The sequence below is a fragment of the Balaenoptera ricei genome, chromosome 10 (genome assembly GCF_028023285.1).
Source record: "Balaenoptera ricei isolate mBalRic1 chromosome 10, mBalRic1.hap2, whole genome shotgun sequence".
NCBI classification, from domain to species: Eukaryota; Metazoa; Chordata; class Mammalia; order Artiodactyla; family Balaenopteridae; genus Balaenoptera; species Balaenoptera ricei.
In genome coordinates, this window is record NC_082648.1 from 13,221,697 (window position 1) to 13,246,550 (window position 24,854).

Sequence of the window (24,854 nt, forward strand, 5' to 3'; positions counted from 1 at the left end):
ACTAATTCTTCGATTTGTTTAATAAAAGTCATTTTAAAAAAATCAAATGGATCACTGGGCAGAAATTTGACCAGAAGCACCTTCCAAGTGATAATTAGCTAGCCAATTTTTTTCTGAGTTTTATGTTACCATAAATATTCATGACACATTCCCCATCAAATTGTAAGTTCTTCAGGAAACACTGTTATCAGTTTAAGAACATGAATCAGACTGATAAAGCTAATTGGTTAGGCTTCTTTTTTCTCCTTCATTTTAAATAAAGCTGTCCAAGGTTCCCAGGGTAATGAAGAGCTTTGTTGTTATGACAACTGCTTATTCCTTTCCCTTTGAAGAAGCTTGTGATGTGATCGGCAACACATCAGGAATAATTAAAACAAATGATAAGCGAGACACATCCGCTTAGAGGAATAAACCAGCACAAACTTAAACCATTTTACTGGTTTTCAATTACTGTTTTCATCGCAGGAAATTCACATCATTTGAGCTGGTCATTTGTGCCAATTTCCATCATTTCTTCATCCAAAAATCTTGTCAGTCAGGGAGGATTTAGTTATATACCGAGACCTTTTTTGCCCAGTGCCTCTCACTGTCTAACTTACTCTTCTCCAAATAGTCTGAAACACCAGAAGTGATGGTTTATCAGGGCAAAGGGGCACACTTTAAAATGATTCTGAAAGCTCACATGATTTACATGCTCTGATTTCTTCAAGGAAAGGGCGGTTGTAGTACTACGGCTTTAGAGCTCACTCCCTAGAACCATAACACAGCTTTCACTTGCTGCTTTGTGCCAGGTTCTTTCACATCCCTTTCTCCTTTCACTTTTACTTGTTGATATCGTGTCCATTTCACAGCAGAGGACTCCAATCCCCCAAAGTCCAAGGGACACGCTCAAGGTAACTTGGCTGAAAATAATTAGGCGAGAATTCAAACTCAAGTCTTTTGACTCTAGTTGCTCTTTATAAGATGCTAAACTGAAGGAAAACATTGATTTGAATAATTAAAATATAATTCTCTACTGAGGTGGGCTATTACTCTTACTCCAATTCCTCCTCATTTCTTTGCTAACCACTTCGACTAGCTAGCCTAAAGCATTCTTCCCCCAACTCCAGGGCATGAACCATTGGGGGGTTATAAAAATTTTAGGGATAAAACACAGATTCTTTTATTTTTAAAAAATTAACGAGAGACTAGGATATAAAGTGTCAGGGTTTCTTCACACGTAATGAGAGTTTTATGTATGGTTTTATGACTTTTTTTTCATTTTATATATTCTCGCGTATACTTGGTTGTAAGTCATGGTCTAAAAAGCTTGAAAGTCACTTCTCTATACTATCTTTGTTCACCTCTTAATTCTCTAATTTTATTTCACTTCTCTTTTTCTGCCTTTTTTGATGCTGATAGACATGAAATGAACTGTTAAATATTTGTCTTTAATAAATGGTAACTGCAAAATCAGACTTGGCTACCTCTCTCTAAAATAGTAAGAAAACAAAGAAAGCTGTCCTTCTTACATGAAATTTAAGACTCCGTTTTTCCATTGTGAGAGTCGGGGAACTAAGACCTCAATGAAAAAAAAAAAATGATGCTGCAGCCCTCTAAGTTAAATGCTATGCATATATTGACAAGATTTTCTTCCATACTTTCTGTGAACCTCTTTTGTTTTACTGTAGGGTTCCTGGCTTAATTGCTACTCTTCTTGGAAAGAGCCACAGAGGATTGGGAAGGAATTTATATGAGAAGAGTGAATACGAAAGTGTATTGGAGAGATGTAAACATAGGATAGACTTCTATAAAGTATTCTTGCCAAAAATATTTAACCCGAATTCATCAAGCCTCTAGACCTAATCTGTAGAGCAGAGGAAATACAGGGGATGGAGGCACAAGTTAAGTGACACCATAGAGAAACAGACAAATTCAGAGTGTGTGTTGCTTTAAAGACAAATTTGTCTAGACTTTCTTAAAAGGAAAGGTCATGGAGGGAAAAAGAGCGGGCTTAGGTACTAGATTAAAAGAGACTAAAGAGACAGTTAACAACCAAATGTAATAAGAGAGAATTGATTGAATACTGCATAGAAAATGAATTTATAAAAGTCATTTTTGGCATAATTGAGGAAAATTAAATATGGACTGGATATTAGATATTATGGAATTGTTAATTTTCTTAAGTGTGATTATATTATGGTTATGTAACTGAATGGCTTTATTCTTAGGACATGCATGGTGAAGTATTTAAAAATGAGGTGTCATGTCCATAATTTGTAATTTACTTCTTAATAATTCATTTATCTATCTATCTATCATCTATCTACCAATCCTGCATCTATCAAAAGAGAGAGAGATAGACTGAGCAAGTGTGGTCAAATATTTACAGCTAGTAAATCTAGGTTAATGATACATGGATTTTAAAAAATACAATCATAACTTGTCTCTAGGCTTAAAAATTTTTCAAAATAAGAAGTCAGGAGAACAAAAAATACATATGGTATGATTCCATTTATATAAATTTCAAAAACAGACAAAGCTAATTTATGGTGTTAGACATCAGGATGTAGGTTGCCTCTGGGAAGGACTGAAGGGATTATGATTGGGAAGGGACACAAGCGGATTGAGGTCTAGGACTATTCTAATCCTTAACTTGGGAAGTGGTTATGTGGGTGTGTTCCCATTGAGACAGATCACTGAGCTGCATATTTTGTATATGCCTTGTGCTTAAAAAGTAAAAAGACAGAGTAGATAATTAACATTCGAGAGTAGTTTATTTCTGCTGGCGTTGAAGGGATTGATTTTTCAGTGTGAGAAAAGGGAAAGTAAAAGGCTGGACTTATATCAAAGACCATGTCTGAGTTTGGGCAAGGCCTTCAGAAATCTCTTGAGTTTGGGGAAATGGGGGCTTAAGCTAATTTGTATAGTTTCTGCACGTGGCTAATTAAAAAATATTTTGCTGTTAAAATTGCTTAGATGTAAAAAAAATTAAAGTAATTAAAAATTATTGCTTCAGATGTTGAATTTTTTTTTTTTTTGGTTGCGTTGGGTCTTTGTTGCTGCGCACAGGCTTTCTCTAGTTGCGGCGAGCGGGGGCTACTCTTCCTTGCGGTGCGTGGGCTTCTCATTGCGGTGGCTTCTCTAGTTGTGGAGCACGGGCTCTAGGCACGCAGGCTCAGTAGTTGTGGCTTGCAGGCTCTAGAGCACAGGCTCAGTAGTTGTGGCGCACGGACTTAGCTGCTCTGCGGCATGTGGGATCTTCCTGGACCAGGGATCGAACCCGTGTCCCCTGCGTTGGCAGGCGGATTCTTAACCACTGCGCCACCAGGGAAGTCCCAGATGTTGAATTTGAAAGCCCTGCTATACCATATATGGTTGTCACACTGCTTTAAGTTCATTATTATACCGTTGTGTTGTAGCTATTTCTGTAAGATTTTTACAACAAGATCCAAAATACTATGTATTTTTTATGCTAAGAGAGTATGTGCTTATCTTCCAAAGGTAATGGTACTGCCAGGCAGAATGGAATCTGGTTTATGGGCAAAATGGCTATTTCTCAGTTGGTATTTCTCTAAGCTTTTAACTTTGGATTAGGAAGGGAACCAATAATACTCCCCACATTCTACTACTTCTCTCCTATCATGGGTGGTTGCAGGTTTCCTGGATGATGGTTTAGAACTCATTCATATACTGGGGCATTTGCTACCCAAAGGAGGTTATGAATCAAAAAAGTACTGCTAAGCTCCTACAGTGGTATAAGATGGTCTTAACTGATAGTATGGTGATTCTTATGTATCACGATAGTTTCTGGGAAGTAAAACCATCCACTCTGGCCTGGGTGCTATTTATTTTTCTTCTGATATATTCATCTCTTCTTTCATTCATTTATTCAACAGAGTCCTTCACTGGAATGTATGTTTCATGAGGGTAGGGACTTCATCTGTCTTGTGCACTGCTGAATCCCTAGTACCCAGTAGCTGGCACATGGGAGACACTTAGAAACTATCTGTTGAAATAATGAATGGATAAATGTGCTTTAAGAACCTAATATATGTTCAAAGCAGGCGTAGAACAGAGAGAATTGGAGGTTGAGACTTAGTATGAGCAGAACAGTGGAATCCTCTGCCTGCCTTAAGGGATTTCAGCTCAGAGTTTTATCTCCTCAACTCTTGTATTAGTTAAGGTATCGCTGGCTGCCATAACGGGAAACTCCCAAGTCTTAGGGGCTTATGATATCAAACATTTATTTTTTACTTAACTGACATCCAAAGTTTGTGTTTGGTACCAGCTGAAGTGGAGGGTGGGGAAAGCAGGAGCCGTGGAACACAGTTATTCTGAGATCCGGGACCGTGGAGGCTCTGACATGCACAACCCAGGCATCCGAGCTCACTCTGGCCAGTGATATTCAGCTGGTGGAAGGGAGAGGATGGAGAAGACACACGTGTTTCTTAACGATCTTGGCTTGAAGTGATATCTACCACTTCTGCTCACGTTCCGTTGACAAGAACTAATCACACCCTTGTTTATCCCCGACTCCAGATGCAATGGGGGCTGAGCAGGTAGAGCGTCACGGGCTGATGACCTGGGCAGCACAGGGCCTCATGCCTAGAAGGGCTCCGTGCTGGGTTTAATGCTCTGTTATCATTATCTTGAAATTATTGATAATTTTTTAAAAGTGGGGTCAGCATTTTTATTTTACACCAGGCCACACAAATTATTTAGTGGGGCCTGAGGCTGAGAAATGTACTCTTTGACAGGGCAGCCTCTTCCCAACAATTGCTCTGCATTATGGAAGGGAATCATAAATATTTGGTGGACAGCTAGCTATCTCTGCCAGCCCTAAGCATTGTTTCCAAGTTTGAAGCAAATAAGGGTCCATATGATATTTTAAAACATCCAGTATTTAAGAATCCCCAGTAACCAAGTGAAAAGAATCAGAAAAGTACTGCTAAGCTTAAAGCTTTTTTAAATGACAGAATGCCACTAGCTTGGCTAGGAAAAATTTACAGCAAGGGCATATCTTAATAGAATGGGCATCTGTGGAAAAGCAACATGGCACAGATATATGTGACAACTGTAACCACATGCCAGTTCTAGTATTTTGGATTCAAGAAATATTTAATAAGTATATAGTAAGTGTCAGCCATTCATCTATGGTTGGGAAACCACAGTTAAGATAGACCAAAAAGAAAAAATCCCTGCCAATAAATTTATATTTAGTGCCATTCTTTTATATGTATATGTATATATGTATATACGTGTATATATAAAAGAATGGCATTAAATATATATTTTATATATTTAATTGTATATATATATATTTAATTGAAGTATAGTTGATTTACAATATTGTGTTAGTTTCAGGTGTACAACAAAGTGATTCAGTTATACATGTATATTTTTTTCAGATGATTTTCCATTATAGGTTATTACAAAATACTGAATGTAATTCCCTGTACTATACAGTAAATCCTTGTTGCTTATCTATTTTATGTATAGTAGTTTGTATCTGTTAATTTCATACTCCTAATTTATCCCTCCACCCCTCCCTTTCCCTTTTGATAGCCATAAATTTGTTTTCTATGTCTGTGAGTCTGTTTCTGTTTCATAAATAAGTTCATTTGTGTCATATTTTTAGATTCCACATATAAGTGATATCATATGAGATTTGTCTTTCCCTGTCTGACTTACTTTACTTAGTATGATAATCTCTAGGTCAATCCATGTTGCTGCAAATGGCAATATTTCATTCTTTTTGATGGCTAAGTAATATTTCATCATATATATATATATATATATATATATATCTCACATCTTCTTAAACCCGTCGTCTGTTGATGGGCACTTGGGTTTTTTCCATGTCTTAAATGCCATTCTTTTATATTTCAAAAACAGCTTTATAGAAGTATAATTGGCACAATAAACTTCATATGTATAAAGCATATAGTTTAACTTTAATTTAAAGTAATGTAATTTAGCATATGTAATACCTGTGAAATCCCCTTCCCACCCCATTAAATCTCCAAACAACCATTTATCAGCTTTCTACCAATATGGATTAGTTTGTATTTTCTAGAAGTTTATATATATGTACTATTTTTTGTCTGACTTCTTTTTCTCAACATAATTATTTTGATATTCATCCATGTTGTTGCATGTATCAGTAGTTCATTTCTTTTACTGCTGAGTAGAATTCCATCGTATGGATATACCAACTTGTTTATCCATTCATTTGTTGTTAGACATTTGAACTGTTTCCAGTTACTGACAATTACAAATAAAGCTGCAGTGAACATTTGTGTACAAGTACTTATGTGGACTTAGGCTTTCATATATCTTAAGTAATACCTAGAAATGAAATGGCTGGCAGGTGTATGTTTAACTTTTTAAGAAATTGCTGAACTGTTTTTCAAAGTGGTTGTACCATTTTACATTCCTGCCAGCAGTGCAAGAATAAGAGTTACAGTTGCTCTACACCATCAGTATTTTTTTAAATCTAATTTTATTTATTTTTTTATACAGCAGGTTACCATCAGTATTTTTAATTTTAGAGCTTTTAATAGGTGTGTAATGGTATTTCATTGTGGTTTTAATTTGCATTTCCCGAACTACTAATGATGTTTAAAATCTGTTCAATACATTTTTATTATTTTTGTTTTAAATGCAAATTACCGGGCTTCCCTGGTGGCGCAGTGTTTGGGAATCTGCCTGCCAATGCAGGGGACACGGGTTCGAGCCCTGGTCTGGGAAGATCCCACATGCCGCGGAGCGACTAAGCCCGTGAGCCACAAATACTGAGCCTGCATGTCTGGAGCCTGTGCTCCGCAACGGGAGAGGCCGCGACCGTGAGAGGCCCGCGCACCGCGATGAAGAGTGGCCCCCGCTCACCGCAACTGGAGAAAGCCCTCGCACAGAAACGAAGACCCAACACAGCCAAAAATAAAAAATATATATAAATAAATAAATTTAAAAAAAAAAGTTTTAAATGCAAATTATCTTTGAGGGAGCATTGCATAATAAGAAAAAAGTTTTTATATTATCCACATAGCTTATAAAATATTATTTCAGCTTTTGCATTCAAAAAATATTTGCCTTCATTTTTGAAGTACATTTTTACAGGATATAAAATTGTAGGTTGAGAGTTTCATTCTTCCAGTACCTTAAACTTGGCTGCTCCACTGTCTTCTCACTTGTCTTATTTCCAGTGAGAAGTCTGTTATCCTTATCTTTGTCCTTCTGTACATAACGTGTCTTTTTTTCCTCCAGCTGCTTTAAATTTTTTTCTTCTTATTACTGGTTTTAAGCATCCCAATTATGATGTTCGTTGGTGTAGTTTTCTTCATGGGTATTGTGCTTGGGGTTTGTTGAGATTCTAAGACTTCTGGGTTTATAGTTTCCATCTAATTAGGAAAAAATTTGATCATTATACCCTTAAGTATTTTATCTGCCCCATCTCTTTCATGGATACCAATTACTTGTATATTAAGCCACCTGAAGATGTTCCACAACTCATGGAAGATCTGCTCCTTTCTTTCCAGTCTTTTTTCTTTCTGTGTTTCTTTTTGGATAGTTTCCAGTTCTTTGTCTGAAAATTCACTACTATTTTCGTCTACAGCATCTGATCTATTATCATCCTCATATGGTGCATTTTTCATCTCAGGGATTATAGTTTTCATGTCCAGAAGTTTGATTTGCATTTTTTATATATTTTCATGTTTCTGCTTAACACGTTCAGTCTTTCGTCATAGTGAACATAGGAAATACAGTTGTCATAACTGTATTCTTGTCTATTACTAATCAGTGTTCTTGTCTATTACTAATCCCATCACCTGTGTCATTTCTGGGCAGAATTCCATTATGGGGTGTAATTCTTTTATACTCCAGGGCGATCCACTGTAGATCTTCAGAGCTCTGTCTGCAGCTCTCTCCTCTCTGGTTACCCTTCTTTGTGAATTCTAGCTGCCTTGGCCTATGTGGACTTCCAGCTTCGTTTCCTCAACTCAGGTGCACCTCGGGGTTCTACCTGGGGTCTCCTCTCCTGTGCTACAGCCTGGGAACTCTCCCCAGCTAGGAAACTGGGACAATTGTTAGGTTCACCTCATTTCTTTCTTGTCTCTCAGTGATGGTTGCCTTTAATTTTCTGGTGTCCAATTTCTTGAAAACCTCCTTTTTAAATATATTTTGTCTTTTTTTAGTTGTTTCAGGCAGGAGCCTAAGTCTGGTCACTGTTATTCATCTTGGCTGGAAGTGGATATCTCTATGACATTCTTTTTTTAGAAAATTTTATTGTATAATGGAGTATAGTTGATTAACAATGCTGTGTTAGTTTCAGGTGTACAGCAAAGTGATTTAGTTATACATGTACACGTATCTATTCTTTTTCAAATTCTTTTCCCATTTAGGTTATTACAGAGTATTGAGCAGAGTTCCCAGTGCTATACAGTAGGTCCTTGTTGGTTATCTGTTTTAAATATAGCAGTGTGTACATGTCAATCCCAAACTCCCAAGAGTTTGGTAGACATTCTTGACTACCTCTTAGAATCTCACAGCCACCACCAACACCAGCACACACAAAAAAGGCCCTGTCAGAGAGTTGAATCGTAGTGAAGAATATAACTTTCTTGTACACAATTGATGCTCAATAAGTATTGCACAGGTAAACAAATGAAGTACTGGAAGGGATACCTCTGAGAAGAAATACAAAGGAGGAGGAGAAGCAGAGTTGTATTTGCCTTCTTCATACCACACCTTGTTGGTGGGGATAACAGAAACGAAGCCTTCAGTTATGTCGTTTGTCAGGTATTGCTGGTTCAGAAAGCAAGTGGCAGGTGCAGGTGCCAGGGAAATGAAGCATTGCTACTTAGCAGAATGGGAACACTTCAGTTCCTCATGCTAATGTCGTCATAGGGATAAAAGCAAATACAGTTCAACAGATGCTAAAAAAACAGTGGGGTGAAATTGATAGTGTCCACAGTACGAAATATCTTTGGATGGAGATATACAGTTTGTGAAATAATGTCGTTGCACTTCAAAGGCTCTTGCTGCCCTGATCCCACCTTGAAATTTCTCTTTCCTCACCAATGAAACAATGTATTGCATAAATGCCATGGTGTTTGGGGAGCACCCAGTGTATCTGTGCAGAACATTATCTTAGCTGTGTGTAATGAGGAATCCTGCGGCCTGAAAAAATGGGAGACTGCTGTGCCTGCTAGCAGTACTATTATTCTCCACATAGAGCTGGGGGCCATTTCGAGTTTGGAAAAAATAAAAAACATGGACTAAGCCAACTGAGTATAATATAATTCTTGAAATACAAACAGTCCTACACTTTTCTTTTAAATCCACTTAAGTACCTGAAAAGCTTTAAGGAGGGATTTTAATGACTTAATGCAAGAGCTGTGCACAGAATTAGCATGTCTGAAATTTTTTTCTTTCTCCTTTAAACTGTTGAAGAGAGGACTGTAGAGAATTTCTGAGATTGGGATATGTGGCTTATTGACATCAAAACCATGTACCACAAGGGCAGTTTAGACAAAGTGAACGTGGCTTCGGTTTTAGCCCTTAGGGAGAGGCTTCTTCTCCACCAACTTTCAGAGCACAACCCCTGTCGCTGAGTTGGCGACACAGAGGATGAACCTAGGTCCATGGTTTCTGTCTAGTGGACGATAAACACTAAATCCCCTTGTCACTGATTTGTTTTTGTGAAATTGTGTGATCGCATTGACCTCTCAATATGCAAATATTCCTAGGAGAGGTACCACAGTGAAAGTTTTTATCGGATCATTTCTTCTCTTTCACAAAAGAGACTGGTCAGCATGAAAGGCCTGGGGACGTTGGGAGAGGAAGGAATAATAGAAGGGATGAAGAAAAAGAAGGCAGGACCCAAGGATGTACCTCCAATTTCAGAATTCTGCTAAGGAGCAGTAATGTCATCACTCATTCATCTATTCATGTATTCAAGCCAACAAAATTTTACTGAGTGTAAACACATAATTTATTATTTTATGTCCTTCCTCATACTTAAAAGGATTTTTGTGTTTATGATACACACCCAGTTCCCAGTGTGGACATGACATAGACCCAAAGGCCACAGAAAAACAGTTTATAGAAAGGTGTAAACAAAAAGGCCAATCAAATATCAAAGTGTAAAGTGCTATATAAATGAAGGTATTATAAGTTATGACAGGCACCGTTCAGAGGAAAGGAGAACTCTAAAAAGAAAAGGGATAGGGTTTGGTAAATAACTAGAAGTAGATATGGCCCCAAGATCAAGCAAGCGTGTCCCCAAGTTGCCAGTTTGGGCAACTAAGAGTTATCATAACTGTGATATAAAATGCTGGCAAAGGAACAAATTTGGGGGAAAGATAATGAGTTCAATTTTGGAAATATTGAGTTTGTCTATTCTATAGGCAACATCCAATGGTGGTTGGATATACTGGTCTAGAGGTAAGAAGAGGCCTTTATAAACTGGAGGTAGAGATTTTGGAGTTATCTGTTTTTATGTAGTAGTTTACTATGTGAGTTGATAAGATCGACCAGGAAGGTCAAATACACAGAAAAGAGGGTAAGGGCAGAAGAACAATTTTAACGGGAAGCGTAGGCAATGTGGAAAAACTGAATTAGGAGGTAGGGGCACAGAAAGGCAAGAAAGAAACCAAGGGACAGTGATGTGACAGAAACCAGGGGAGGAGAAAATTTCATGGGGTTGGGGAGTGGTTGTCAATGGTGCCAAAGGCTTTAGAGGGTTTAGGGAGACCAATGTAGGAACTGGAAAGGACAATTCAAAAAAATCCAATAATGTGATGGAAGTGGAAGCTAGACTTCAGTGGATTGAAAAGTGAGTGTCATGGAAGCAACCTAAATGTCCATTGACAGATGAATGGATAAAGAAGATGTGGTACATATATACAATGGAATACTACTCAGCCATAAAAAAGAATGAAATAATGCCACTTGCAGCAACATGGATGGACCTAGAGATTATCATACTAAGTGAAGTAAGTTAGACAAAGGCAAATATATGATATTGCTTATATGGGGCAACTAAAAAATGATACAAATGAACTTATTTACAAAACAGAAACAGACTCACAGACATAGAAAACAAATTTATGCTTATGGTTACCAAAGGGGAAAGGAGGGTTAAATTAGGAGTTTGAGATTAGCAGATACAAACTACTACATATAAAATAGATAAACAACAAGGTCCTACTGTATAGCACAGGGAACTATATTCAGCATCTTGTAATAAACCATAATGGAAAATAATATGAAAAAGAATATATATATATGCGTGTAACTGAATCACTTTGCTGTACACCAGAGACTAACACAACTTTGTAAATCAACTATACTTCAATAAAAACAAACAAACAAATAAATAAATAAATAAAGGGTTACATGGTTAGTTTAAAAAAGAAAAGGAGTGAATGTCAGGGAAAGAAGTGTAGATGCTAAGTTTACCCTTTCAAGGCAGGTTAGCTGTGAATCTATTAAACCCCTCCAAAATGTGGTCTCTGGCCAAGAAATTGTATTGTGTTCCTAAAGAACTTATCTGAGATAAGCACAAAAATGTACATATACCAATACTGATCACAGCATTATTTATGATGATACAAAATTGGAAACAACTTTAATGTTCAATTATAAGGCACTGGTTAAGTAATTTATGGTTCAGTCATATAAAAAATTACCACCATTAAATTTATATTGAAAGGAATATACAGACATAAGAAATGCTTACAACATGTTTTCTAAGACTTCTGCATTGAGACTATATTCATTTTTTAATTTTGGGAAAAGTCACTGAACATGCCGTCTCTACCCAAAATAAGCCTGGCTGTGAATGCAGAACAGAGATAAGGCAGTTAGTGGAGGGAATCAGTCAAGGAATGGTTTTCCTTTGCTTCATCTTCCTCTCCCTCCTCTGTTCCCCTTCTTCCTCTTTAGTTAATTAGAGACCCTGGAGCGTGCTTATTTGCTCGGAGGATGGAGCCAGCAGTGAAAGGCTTAAAATACTGGGGACTTGTTGTGGTACAGGGAGGAATAAGAGAGGAAGCAAGATTCATCTGAAGTTGGGAGAAAATCAGATTCGGACAAGAGATGAAGAGTGTAATGGTAAGAAAGAGTGAAGAGAGGACGGGAGAGGGAGAGAAATAGATGGGGATGTAAATGTGCAGATTGATGAGAAATGGGGGGGGAGACCATTTGAGAAATGTTCATTCAATACGCTTTACTTTTTCTGTGAAAGAAAAGCTAGATCACCCATCTGCAGAATATAAGGAGGTCATGGGTGGTGCTGAAGGCTTGAGAAGGGTTAAAGTTTAGTAAGGGGACCGTTTGTAGGGAATGGGAGAGAACACATCAGTACTTGGAATGAAAACTTATAATGCTAATGCGTGCCTTGTTTCCTTTCATGTCAATTCCATGATGAGACCAAAAAAAGGAGGAACAGAGTGTGAGTGTATTAGTGATAGGAATTTAACTGTAAGTGTGTGAATGGATAAGCTTCTGCCTCTCCATCTCATTACAAGCATTAACATGTATTTATTAAACTCTTATGATCAAGGCACCGAAGAAACTACAATGATGAGATATGGTGCCCATCCTTATGGAACTTACATCTGGTTGGGGAGAGGAATCACCGCCACTTGAAAAATTAACTGCATTACAAGGTAATTTTGCCATAAGTGATGAAAGCGGCATAAAGAATCAGACAAATGATTGATCACTTACAACTGGAGTAGTCAAGGAAGATTTCATATTATTTTTACATTGCCTTTGTGTATTTATTTATTTCTCCTTTCCGATAGAGTAGGCACTGCCATGTTCATCTTTAACCCCTGTCACATTTCTTGGTACATGACAAGCACTTAATAACCATTGCTGAATGAATGGACTAATGAATCAACAAATAAACAAGTCAAGTAAGATTTGACTAACTTGAGGGGAGGAGAGGTGGAACTTCATTTCAGTAGGGTTATGGTAACGTAAAAATGTAGAAGAAAGGGGAAATGAAGAAAGGGAAAAAAACAGCATTTACTGAGTATATATACACCGGCACTGTGTTATATGCGTTTACCTACATTATAGAATCATTTAATTGTCACAATAACCCTGTGAAATAGCTATAAATATCTCTGCTTGAAAGGATGAAGAGTTTCAGAGAGATGAGGTGACTTGCTCAAGTAGTGAATAAATGTCAGCGCTGGGCCCTGAACCTCGGAACACGAGGCTGGTCCTCGGGCAGTGAAGCGGTGGGTTTGCAGTGAAGAGGTGGGTTTTCATACACTCCCTTGTGAGGACGTGGCTCTCTGCAAGTCCACTCCAGCACATGTTATTCCTCTAGCCTTAAACTCCTGTAACTACTGGTTACGTCTCAGTGCATGGTGGTGTTGTTGACCTGAATTCCCATCTCCCGAGTCTTCACTCTGACAAAAGGGTCCCAAGTGTCCAGGTCCCTGCTCTCTCCAGCCTCATCTCAGGTGACCATCCCTATTCACCAACATCCACACTCCAGGTTCCCTGAATTATACTTGCTCATTCACCCTTTTCCACCTTCCCTCGTGCTATTCTCTGTGTCCCAAAGGCCCTCCTTGCCTTGGTACCTATTCACCTTTCACAATCTAACTCCCTGGCCACTACCTTTTTTCTTGACTTGCAAATAATATTGGTTGCATGAACTGATTCTTTTGTCTTCCTAAGTTTCCATCATATTCTCTTTTCTTTTCCTGCAAATGGCTATGTTCATGGATTCTTCTCTTCTCTCTCCTCCCCTAAAGAAGCCCCCCAGCCAAAGTGCAGTTTAATATTTCTACTGTGACTTCCAGTTGTGAAAGACAAGGGAAATTTGGGCACTTATCCCTAAGGCCAGGACTCTGAAATATTTTACCTTCTGTAATTACAGGACCTACTCCCCTAATTCCATGGGATAAAGGAAAAAGAGAATTGAAGTTATGTATATGTGTATTGATTCATTCAGAGCCCATAAAATTGTTCAGTTTTATCAAGTTCTGGAATTCCTAAACTGTTCTATCTGCATCCTGCCTTGCCCCTATATATATTTCTGTCCATATTGGGGAGACCTGCTAAGCTGCTCGAGAAAAGTAGAGAGGCCACTTCTGTGGGCTCTGCCCCAAGTTGGTGGCCAGCATGCAACTCCGCAGGCTTCATTGAGCGTTTGAACCTCGGAGCTGGGAGGAAAGTGCTGGTGCCTCGAGAGAGGCTTTCTCAGGAACAGCAGGAAACAACACACGCGTCTAGCTTCAGGGATTAATTAACACTATTCTAAAATAAATCCTTTAGAAGAATTTCCCTTCTCTTCGACAGAAATCCATTTTCAAATGTGGACTAATTTTCTATTAAATGAGCCTAAGGCTGGTCTCCTCACATGGTCTTCTTCTGGAAGTAGCTGATGATGGCAGAGCTAAATACCACCCTTACTACCACTCTGACCAGGGCATGCAGAGGGTGTGTGGCGAGTGTGGTCTCTGCCACAGGCTGGGCCTGCAGTTAAGTATTCCTGGTAGTGGTGCCAGGAGAGATTGGGGTTGATACACAGTTTAACCTGACTCCAGTTCAAGAAGATTTAGAAGTAGCCCAGTGGCAGTCACCTGGGCCAGAAGGGGAAAGAGGATTGTTCTAGGAACTCTTAGGAGAGTCTGTGCTGATCCCTTTCTCTATAGTTGGATGGCAGCTGGAAGAGGGGAAGCAGCCACCTGTGCCCACAGCCCACCAAGAAGTTAGTCCAGCAGGATTCCCAGCTCGTCCACTCCTCCAGGCCTTCCATCTCTCCCTCGTGGGTGCAGAGGAGCTCCCTAAGGGGCCCCAGCCTGCAGCTCTTCTGCCAAGTTGCTCTAGTGAAGTGGTATCACAGAACAATTGCAGGTCACCTCTTGCACCTCATTTTTACAAAATCATATGAATGTTGGCTTCTTATCAAAGAGAACAAGTACCGCCTTCCAACAAACACACAGGCCAAATCAGGATGTCAAACTAAGGATATTGTGACTAGAGAAGGGAAGGACAGGGGGTGGGAAGGTAGAGTAAGAGGCCGTTGTCAGAAAAGATCAACATTACACCTTGTTTGTTTGTTTGTTTGTTTCTGGAAAGATAATCTATTCGGTAAGTATTTTCTGAATGTTTACTATTTTCTTTTTCTTTTTTAAAAAATTTTTATTGGCGTATAGTTGATTTACAATGTTGTGTTAGTTTCTGCTGTACAGCAAAGTGAATCAGTTATACCTATAAATATATCCACTCTGTTTTAGATTCTTTTCCCGTATAGGTCATTACAGAGTATTGAGTAGAGTTCCCTCAACAATACATCTTTAAGTGTTCATTCATCAGTTTCTAAGAATCACCTATTCCTAAAAATCTCTGGGTATTGAACAACTAAAAGCCATACGTTACCTAAATAAATATCTAACCTTTTTGCCAAAAGTAGAGTTTTGGTTTGTTTTGTTTCTTTTTGAGTTTGGAAAATGAAAATTAGGTCATACTGGAAACCCTTTTTCTATACAAAATATATTATCTAAATTAGAGGAAGTGCAGTGACTAAAGATAACATGGACCATCCAAGTTTGTTTATTAAAGAAATAAACACAATTAAAAACTCAAACATCATTTTGGCTCCATATTTGTGTACAAGTAAGATTATTTAGGATAAATTCTTAGATGTGAACTTGCTGTGTTAAAGTATGTAAATTTCATAGATACTACCATCATATTGCAGTTCTGTGTCTTCAAGTTTAATTCATTTTAACATGCTTAACACATTAATATTTAGTACATTTATGGAGTCCTTCCCATCTTCAAGGGACCACATTAAGACTGGAGACAAAAAGGTGAATACAATGCAGTCCCTACTCTGGAGGAGTTCCTAATAGCGTGGGGGACACTAACATGTAACTCAATCATGATAAAAAGCCAGAAAGGGTGTCCAGTATACGGGTAGTTAAAGGAAGCAGTGATTGATTATACCTGAAGGTGTTGAGAAAATCTGTTCAGGTAAAGTGACATTTTAGTGAGGACCTTGAAGGATGAGTAGATATTCACCAGATGGAGAACAAGTTGGCAGAGGGATGGCGGAGTCACCGTGAAAGAGCAATAGCCATGAGTACCGGGCTTGGCTGCATGTGGGGTGTCTGGTGGGGTGAAGTGAGAGAGAAGCTGGAAAGCACGTTGAAGTCAGAACGTACGTTTTGTTCTTTTGACTGTGGGGAACCTTAGAAGACATTTAAGCAGAGGAGGGATACTATCTTGTCTTTGTTTAGAATAACACCTCTGTTGGCAGTGTTGTCGTGACGCAGGAGGTGGGAGGTCATTGTCATAAAGGATGAGAAATAAGGCAGAAGAGTGGGGAAGAGGGGATGAATCTAAATGATGCCAGTTGGGTAAAATAGTAAGGATTTGGTAATCGCTGAATGTAGGGTAATGGTAAAGGTTGAAGCCACTTGGTGTTTCGGATGACTGGGACGATGATGATGATGGTAATGATAATGATAATGATGGGAATAATGTGCTTCCTCTTTTTTTTTAAACATCTTTATTGGAGTATAATTGCTTTACAATGGTGTGTTAGTTTCTGCTTTATAACAAAGTGAATCAGTTATACATATACATATGTTCCCATATCTCTTCCCTCTTGCTTCTCCCTCCCTCCCACCCTCCCTATCCCACCCCTCTAGGTGGTCACAAAGCACCGAGCTGATCTCCCTGTGCTATGTGGCTGCTTCCTACTAGCTATCTATTTTACGTTTGGTAGTGTATATATGTCCATGCCACTCTCTCACTTTGTCACAGCTTACCCTTCCCCCTCCCCATATCCTCAAGTCCATTCTCTAGTAGGTCTGTGTTCATTGCAGCTCTATTTACAATAGCCAGGACATGGAAGCAACCTAAGCGTCCATCAACAGATGAATGGATAAAGAAGATGTGGCACATATATACAATGGAATATTACTCAGCCATAAAAAGAAACGAAATTGAGTTATTTGTAGTGAGGTGGATGGACCTAGAGTCTGTCATATAGAGTGAAGTAAGTCAGAAAGAGAAAGACAAATACCATATGCTAACACATATGTATGGAATCTAAGAAAAAAAAAAAAATGGTCATGAAGAACCTAGGGGCAGACAGGAATGTGCTTACTCTTGAATAAGTCTGAAGTGCATGCAGGCATCCAGAGAGAAACACCTCCTAGGCGACAGGGAGAATGTGTATGGATCAGAAGGATGAATACTTACAAAGGTGAAGACTTGGAAGACAAAGCAAATACACAGTAGTTGAAGTTGAAATGATATTCCACTGGGGAACAGAGTACGGAAAAAGAAAAAGGAATCACTTTAAAATATCAACTTTAGTGAACGTTTGAGAGGAGGAGAGCCAATGAATTGGAGTCAGAAAGATAAGAAGTAGAAGAAAGGGGTGTGACAATACTAAGAGAGGAAAGAGTTTGAAGAGGAAGAGTTTGGTAAATGACTTCATATGCCATAAGGATGTGAAGCAGAACTAAGTTGGACCTAGTGATTGTATTAGTTGCGGTTCCCCAGAAACACAGAACAAACTGTGTGTGTGTGTGTATATATATATATATATATACATACACACACACACACACACACATACATAGCAGTGTATGATATATATATATATCTTTTATATATATATATATATATATATATATATATATATATATATAAAAGAATTGGTTGATGCAATTATGGAGAGTGAGAAGTACCAAGATCTACACTTGGCAAGCAGGAGACTCAGGAGAGCTGAGGGTCTAGTCCAGTCTGAGTCCAAAGGCAGGAGAAGACAGATGCCCTGGTTCAAAGACAGTCAAGCAGAGAGAGAGACTTCTTTCTTACTCAGCCTTTTTGTCCTAATCAGGCCTTCAGTGGATTGGATGTGGCCCGCCCACACTGGGGAGGGCAATCTGCTTTGCTCGGTCTCCCAATTCAAGTGCTGATTCTGTCTAGAAGCATCCTCCCAAGACACACCAAGAATAATGTTTAATCAAGTATCTTTTAATCAAAGATATTTATCTTTTAATCAAATGAGCCCCCCCATTGCCCAGGCAAGTTGATACATAGAATTTACTATCACAGCAGAGAAAAGTCACTGGTGACCAGAGACCTTACCAAGAGGAGTTCCAGATGAGTGGTTCTGGTGATATCCAGATACCAAAGGACTGAGAAATAAACAGAAAGTGAATAAATGGAGACACTAGGTGCGGACTGCTCATTCAAGAATGTTAGTTGACTGCACAAGGAAGGAAAGAGAGAAAGCAACACATTCAGGAGAAAGATAAGTTGAGGAGGATTTTTTTAAGGTGAAGGAAATTCGAGTATGTTTAATATTTATTGGCTGAGACGGATGCATTTGTTAAGAGCAAATGATTGAAGTAACAAATGGGAAGAAGAATTAATTAATAGGGCAGGATATTGAAAAAGGCTGAAAGGAAAGTGATGTGTATGCAAATAATTAGAATATAGTGCAATCTGAGGTAATAATAATAATATTACAAAGTGAGAAATATATTCCATTGCCCAAGTATTAGATTTAGGCTTTAAACCTACAGAAAGATCCATGGAGAATTATATCCTAACATATGTTCTATGCATTTATGCAAGAAAGTGAATAATATCAGATGATTACAAACACAGGTGGTGATTGTTTCTTCAACTGTCCCAAAGAGTGAAACTTGATCATTATAAAGGTGTCAGGAACACTATCCTGAATTGCTGTCTAAAGCCCCTGCCTAATTCATCTGCCTACTGTCTCAAATAGACATCAAGTCAAAGACTCCACTTAGCTCCGGGAAGAAATGTCTCAGAAGAATCTTGTCATGGATTTTTCAAGAATGACATAATGATCTTCTGTAGCATCCAACCCCAGAAGGGAAGTAACATGAAGGATTACTCTGCACAGATGCAGAGCGTCATCATTATGCAGAATTGAACGACACTGAATGACAGGTAGCTTTAGCCAAAAGGCGACTCTGTTCTATTCACCACTGTGGTCCTCCTGCTTAGCTCCCAGGACTTGGCACCCAGAAAGCATTAAATAAATATTGGTTGTACGAGTGGATGAGAATGCTGTGATCCTAGGAATGCATTGTCAGTCTTCACTTGAAGGTCAGTATGCAAAGAAAATTCTTTAAAGGCCAAATTCCCAGACATCTTTGGAACTTTAAGGCAAAACTCTTCTTCTTCTTCTTTTTTTTTTTATAGTAATCTTTTATTTATTTATTTTTATATTTATTTTTGGCTGTGTTGGGTCTTCGTTTCTGTGCGAGGGCTTTCTCTAGTTGCAGCGAGCGGGGGCCACTCTTCATCGCGGTGCGTGGGCCTCTTCACTATCGCGGCCTCTCTTGTTGCGGAGCACAGGCTCCAGACGCGCAGGCTCAGTAGCTGTGGCTCACGGGCCTAGTTGCTCCGCGGCATGTGGGATCTTCCCAGACCAGGGCTTGAACCCGTGTCCCCTGCATTAGCAGGCAGATTCTCAACCACTGCGCCACCAGGGAAGCCCAAAACTCTTCTTCTGAACATAAGGCCAAAAGGCACTGAAGGGGCCAGATGAAGTGCCAGCTTGTAGAGACAAAGTATGCATGATCCACGGGTTGACTGAAGAGGAGTGAGATGATTGCTCTCTGTAGTGGATTGTGGTGCTCCGTCCCTATCCTCCTTAGGACGGAGGCACTCCTGTCCTTGCACCTGGGGATACTGGTGACTAACAGCTCTTACCTGAGGGACTCTCAGGGAATTACCCTCAAAGGAAGACAGAGCTACTTAGCCTAAGGTCACACCGCTTCCCCAGGAGCAGCCCACATCCAATGAGTGGTTAACGGCGGGGGTGGTAGGGGTGCTGGTGTCCGTGGTGGGAGTGAAGTCCCATGTGCCCCTTACCTCAAGGTGAGACAAGTCTGAATAGCTAGCCCAGCTCCAGAGCTTTCTGTGGGATTGTCTGTGGTCTGTATTTTGCCTGCATCACAACTCCAGTCTTTTCTCTGCCCCATTCTTCTCCTTCACTCCCTCACAGATGATGGTCCCTGTGGGCACTCTCTGTAAACCTCATGCATGCAGCTCTCGGTTTCAGGGTCATCCTGCTGTGGAGACTGACCTGAGACATTCTATGTCACTTAACTGTTTCTAGATAGACAAGAGTGCACTCTTTTAAGAGCTAAAACGTTCCAAGGAGCATTAGACCGAGGGCCTTGGTTCCAGCTCAGTGCTAGGCACCTGTGTGTTCCAAAATACTAAAAATGGGAACCAGAGAATCAAGGAGGCCTGGCTTGGCTTGCGTGGGTCAGAACAAGTGTCTTTGTCCTGTCACATAGAGGAGGTCACATCCTCACACCTGCAGCATGCATCTGCTGGCTGCTCCGTGTCCGTGCCTCTCAGCCCCAAAACGTACCTTGCTTGGGTTTTGACTGATTATTTCAGTTGTTCCTAAGGTTATTCCCCTTTTGTTCCTGTTGTTCCCAGCACTTAGAGTTAATTTTTTCATCCTTTTGAGAGCTCTAATCCTGAAGGATAGTCAACTTCCCCTTCCAACCCAGGAAGAGAACAAAACTCTTCGATTTCATATCTTCCCTAGAGTCAGTTCCCAAGATTCAAGCCAAATCTATGTATTTCTTGAGACTTTCTCAGAACATCTTAATTTTGAGTCTGTTTTCCACCACTTGGCTGTTTATTATGATGTTAGGACATTTAAAGATGTTTTCAGTTTAATTTTAAGTATAGCTAATATTTATTTAGCACTTATTATTTGGTTGACATTTCTATTGTAAAATATAACATGGATACAGAAAATCACACAGAAAAGCAAAGAGTAATGAACTGTGTGTATGTTTGTAACCCCTCCTCAGGTTTAGAAATAGAACTTTACTGGGCTGCTACTCCAGCAGCCCCTGTGTGTACCCCACCCCAATCTCAACTCTCCTCCTTCTCTCCAAAGTAACCGCTACCCAGATTCTATAATAATCACTTCTTTGCACTTCTTTAGAGTTTTATCAAAAAGTGTGCATCCCCAGACACTGTACTTTTGTCTTGCCTGCTTTTAAAAATTTAAATTTCTTTGAATCTGCAATCTCCCCCTCCATCCCTTTCTTTTCCTCACACAATATCTGTTGAAAAACTTGGGGCATTTGATCTGCAGCTTCCCATAGTCTGGATTTTTCACTTTAACATTTTCTTCTCTCTTCTGTATTCCCTACAAATAGGCAGCTGGATCCACACTTGACCAGACTTGTGTTTGATCCCTTCTGCAAGTGAAGGGATTTCAATCGCCATTCTGTCCATTCAGATATCTTTATTGAAGCTCAAATTGTCCTGTATTTGGCTAGTGGGGGACCTCTTCAAGTTGGCTTCTGAGTCTTCTTTACATGACTCTTTGGTAAGTTCTTTGCTATTGGGTGTGTCAAGATTTTTCAGGCTTATCTTGTACGTTTCTGGCCCCAGATATGGAAATAGCTACTTCTCTAAGAAGCCTTGGACATTTTTTTAGGGAAAATGATATTTCAAAACCACAGTCTCTTTGCTTGGGATGATCATTGTTTCAAGGCTTCTTCAGTGGACACGTTACTTTATGAGTTCATACTAATAGTTCGAATTTAAATTCAGGAAGACAAAGCTTTTTATTTAACTTCTTCTGTATAGCATCTCTATTTCCTTTCTTTTTAAAAAAAATATTTATTTATTTAATTTGTTTATTTTCCTTTTTTTTTTTGGCTGCATCTGGTCTTAGTTGCAGCACACGGGATCTTTGTTGAGGCATGCAGGATCTTTTTCGTTATGGCGCACAGTCTGCTCGGGCTTTAGTTGAGGTGTGCGGGTTTTCTCTCCTCTAGTTGTGGCGCGTGGGCTCCAGAGCACGTGGGCTTTGTAGTTTGTGGCACGCGGGCTCTCTCGTTGAGGCGTCAGAGCTCAATAGTTGTGGCATGCGGGCTTATTTGCCCTGTGGCATGTGGGATCTTAGTTCCCAGACCAGGGATTGAACCCGCGTCACCTACATTGGAAGATGGATTCTTTACCACTGAGCTCTGTAGTTTGTGGCATGCGGGCCCTCTCGTTGAGGCGTGAGAGCTCAATAGTTGTGGCACGCGGGCTTATTTGCCCCGTGGCATGTGGGATCTTAGTTCCCAGACCAGGAATTGAACCTGCGTCACCTACATTGGAAGATGGATTCTTTACCACTGGACCACCAGGGGAGTGCCTCCATTTCCTTTCTTCCATACCAAAATCCTAGTTCTCAAGGACACAGGGAATGATAGAATCAGAATATTGCATCATTACTCATCATCATTACTCAATTCCAATAGTATATACACAAATGATACTAATACTACCACTGGCAATATGATCATTGAAAATAACTACAAATTTTGTTGCATGTACTTTCCCCATCTCCCATTAATTTTTGTAGCTGTACTATATCTATATTGCCTAAGCATATAGCCATTAATACTCTACTTTCCCCTTTTAATGCTCATTTGCTCATAGTTCTATAATAACTATATGTTTTATATATTTAGTTCTCACCATCAGTCCTTGTGTCTATGTCTCTAGTGATTTTGGTTCTCTGAAGCTCATTTCTAGTATAGTCCTCAGGCAAGGCTCATGGGAATAATATTCCTTGAGTTTTTACATGTTGATAACCGTTTGTGTATGCTCATTATGTCTGAAAGTCAGTTTTGCTAAATAAAAATTCTTTTCTTTATATTTCCTTTAGACACTTCTTTCCTTGAGTATGTTAATTAGGTCACTCTATTTTTTTTTTCCTGTCATAAAGCATTGCTGTCGTAAAGTCTTACAGTAACTTAATTTTTTCCCTTATAAATCACTTGCCCTTCTCCCCTAGATGCTCAAATAATTAATTTTCTTTAAAATCCAGTGACTTTATTAGAATATGCCTTGGTGTTGGTCATTCTGAGTTGATATTCTCAGATGTGTGGTATGTTCTTTCAATATATAGTTTCAATTTTCTTTTTTAATTTCAGGAAAGTTTTCTTAAATTATTGTTTTTAGCATTTGTTCTCTTTCTTGCTTTGGTTTATTTCCTCAGAGATTCTTATATTATGTAATTTGAATCTTCTTTGCCTATATTCCTTTGCTACTTTCTCTTTAATCCTTATCTCTTTATTTCTTTTTGATTTTTAAAACCTTCCTTCTTTTCACCTCCTATTTTCTTAAGGTGTATTTTGTGCTTATTTGCTTTTGTGTTCCTTCCAGTTTAATCTTTGTTCCAGAAATGTCTTTTCATTTATTTATAATTCTTTCCTATGCTCTGTCACCTCATTTCTGAGTTTTTCTAATTCTGACTATACTGTTCTTTTACATCTTGTATCATTTTCTTAATGTCTTTTAGTTTATTTGAAATAGGTTACAGTTTTGATCTATTCTTGTCTTTCTGATATGCTTTTATTATCTATAGTGATGTTATTCTGCTTTCTATTCTCTTTTATCATATAATAACTTTGCATAGGACTTGACTTCGATGCTTTTCTGCAGCTCATTTTCATGTGAAATCAGTTTTCTGAAATTTTAGAGGCCTGATTCAGGCTAGCTTTTCTAACTTCAGAGAATCCCCTCTTCTGCTGTTTTCCAGGACTTCTTGGTTCCGTTCTCCACCGCCACTTTTATCTGGATCTTTTCTTTCCTTTGTCTCAATTGGGCCAATTCTGTTCAATTTTGATTACATTCCAGAAGTTTCTCCTTAGTGCTGGGCCCTTTCCTGAAAGGGACCCCTGTCCTAGAAGAAAGCTCATAAGTGCTAAACTCTTCTAGTCCCAGTTTCTACCGAGAGCCCCCTTGCACTTGCCCATTACTGGATTGCATAAAGCCCTCCTGGTTTCAGTGGCTGTTCCCAAGTGGGTCCATGGTGCTTTGTCTTTGCTTCTCTCTGCTTTCTGCTGCCTAGATGCTGGTGCCACTCTGGTCCTGTGACTGGTGATTTGTCCTCCCTGGCTGATATTTTGAGGTTTCTAAAGAAATCTAGTCATCTAGTTTCACAGTAAATGTTGACCATGGATTTTTGGTTTATACCTAATTGTCTTATCTATTTTAATAGAGCGATTCAGAAAGAAAAAGAAAATTATGCCATGTCCACTGCTACCATCTTCTCTGGAGCACTAAGTGTTTGCCAGGCACTCTACATGTATTGTCCCATTCAACTTTCAGGACATCCCAGTGGGATAGGAATAATTATTATTCTTATTTTACATACAAGGAAACTCAGGCTCAAGAGGTCAAACTGCTTCCTAAGGTCACCAGCCAGTAAGTGGTAGCTTTGGGATTTGAACCTATGTCTGTTTGACTCCTATGTTGGCTAAACTTTGTATCAAAAATGTTATAAGATCATGCCTTTAACATTTAAAATGTGCATTCCCATAGAATGTTTTCCTAACCAAAATATTGTAATTTACGATTAACAAAATATTAGAAAGTATTCAGCTTTAAACATAAGAATTTGGATGATTTTTTTTCTTTTCTCTTCTTTTGTGCATATCCCCAAATTTCCCTAATGAGGAGATATTAAATTTAAATTGGAAAACCCAATACACCTTATTTAAAAAATTAAAATGAGCATGGTTGAAAGGTTCTTTGGCTAGTCCCAAAAGTCTGTTTAACTTATTATATACATGAAATACAGTACAAATATGTGTATGCATGTGTGTATACGTATACATGTAATACACATATACAAATTTGATTAAATCAGCAAAACATGCATCTGCAATATTAAGTTAGAGCACAATTGTTAGGCGCATAATGGTTAAAGATGTAGGATCTGTGTTCAGACAAACCTGAGTTTGAATCCTAGATCTTTATCTTATTTGGGTTAACTGGGACAAATTTTTCAGGTCATTCAT

The 24,854-nt window shown here is 38.9% G+C and overlaps 1 protein-coding gene across 3 annotated transcripts in view; it reads left to right on the plus strand.

Annotated features, from left to right (window-relative positions):
• Positions 1-24,854, plus strand: part of MGST1 (microsomal glutathione S-transferase 1) — a 413,587-nt gene that overhangs the window by 25,733 nt on the left and 363,000 nt on the right. For all 3 annotated transcript variants that reach the window (XM_059935387.1, XM_059935388.1, XM_059935386.1), the window contains exon 2: positions 12,551-12,656. The gene's annotated coding sequence lies outside the window, so the exon portion shown is untranslated. The remainder of the gene's footprint in view (positions 1-12,550; positions 12,657-24,854) is intronic.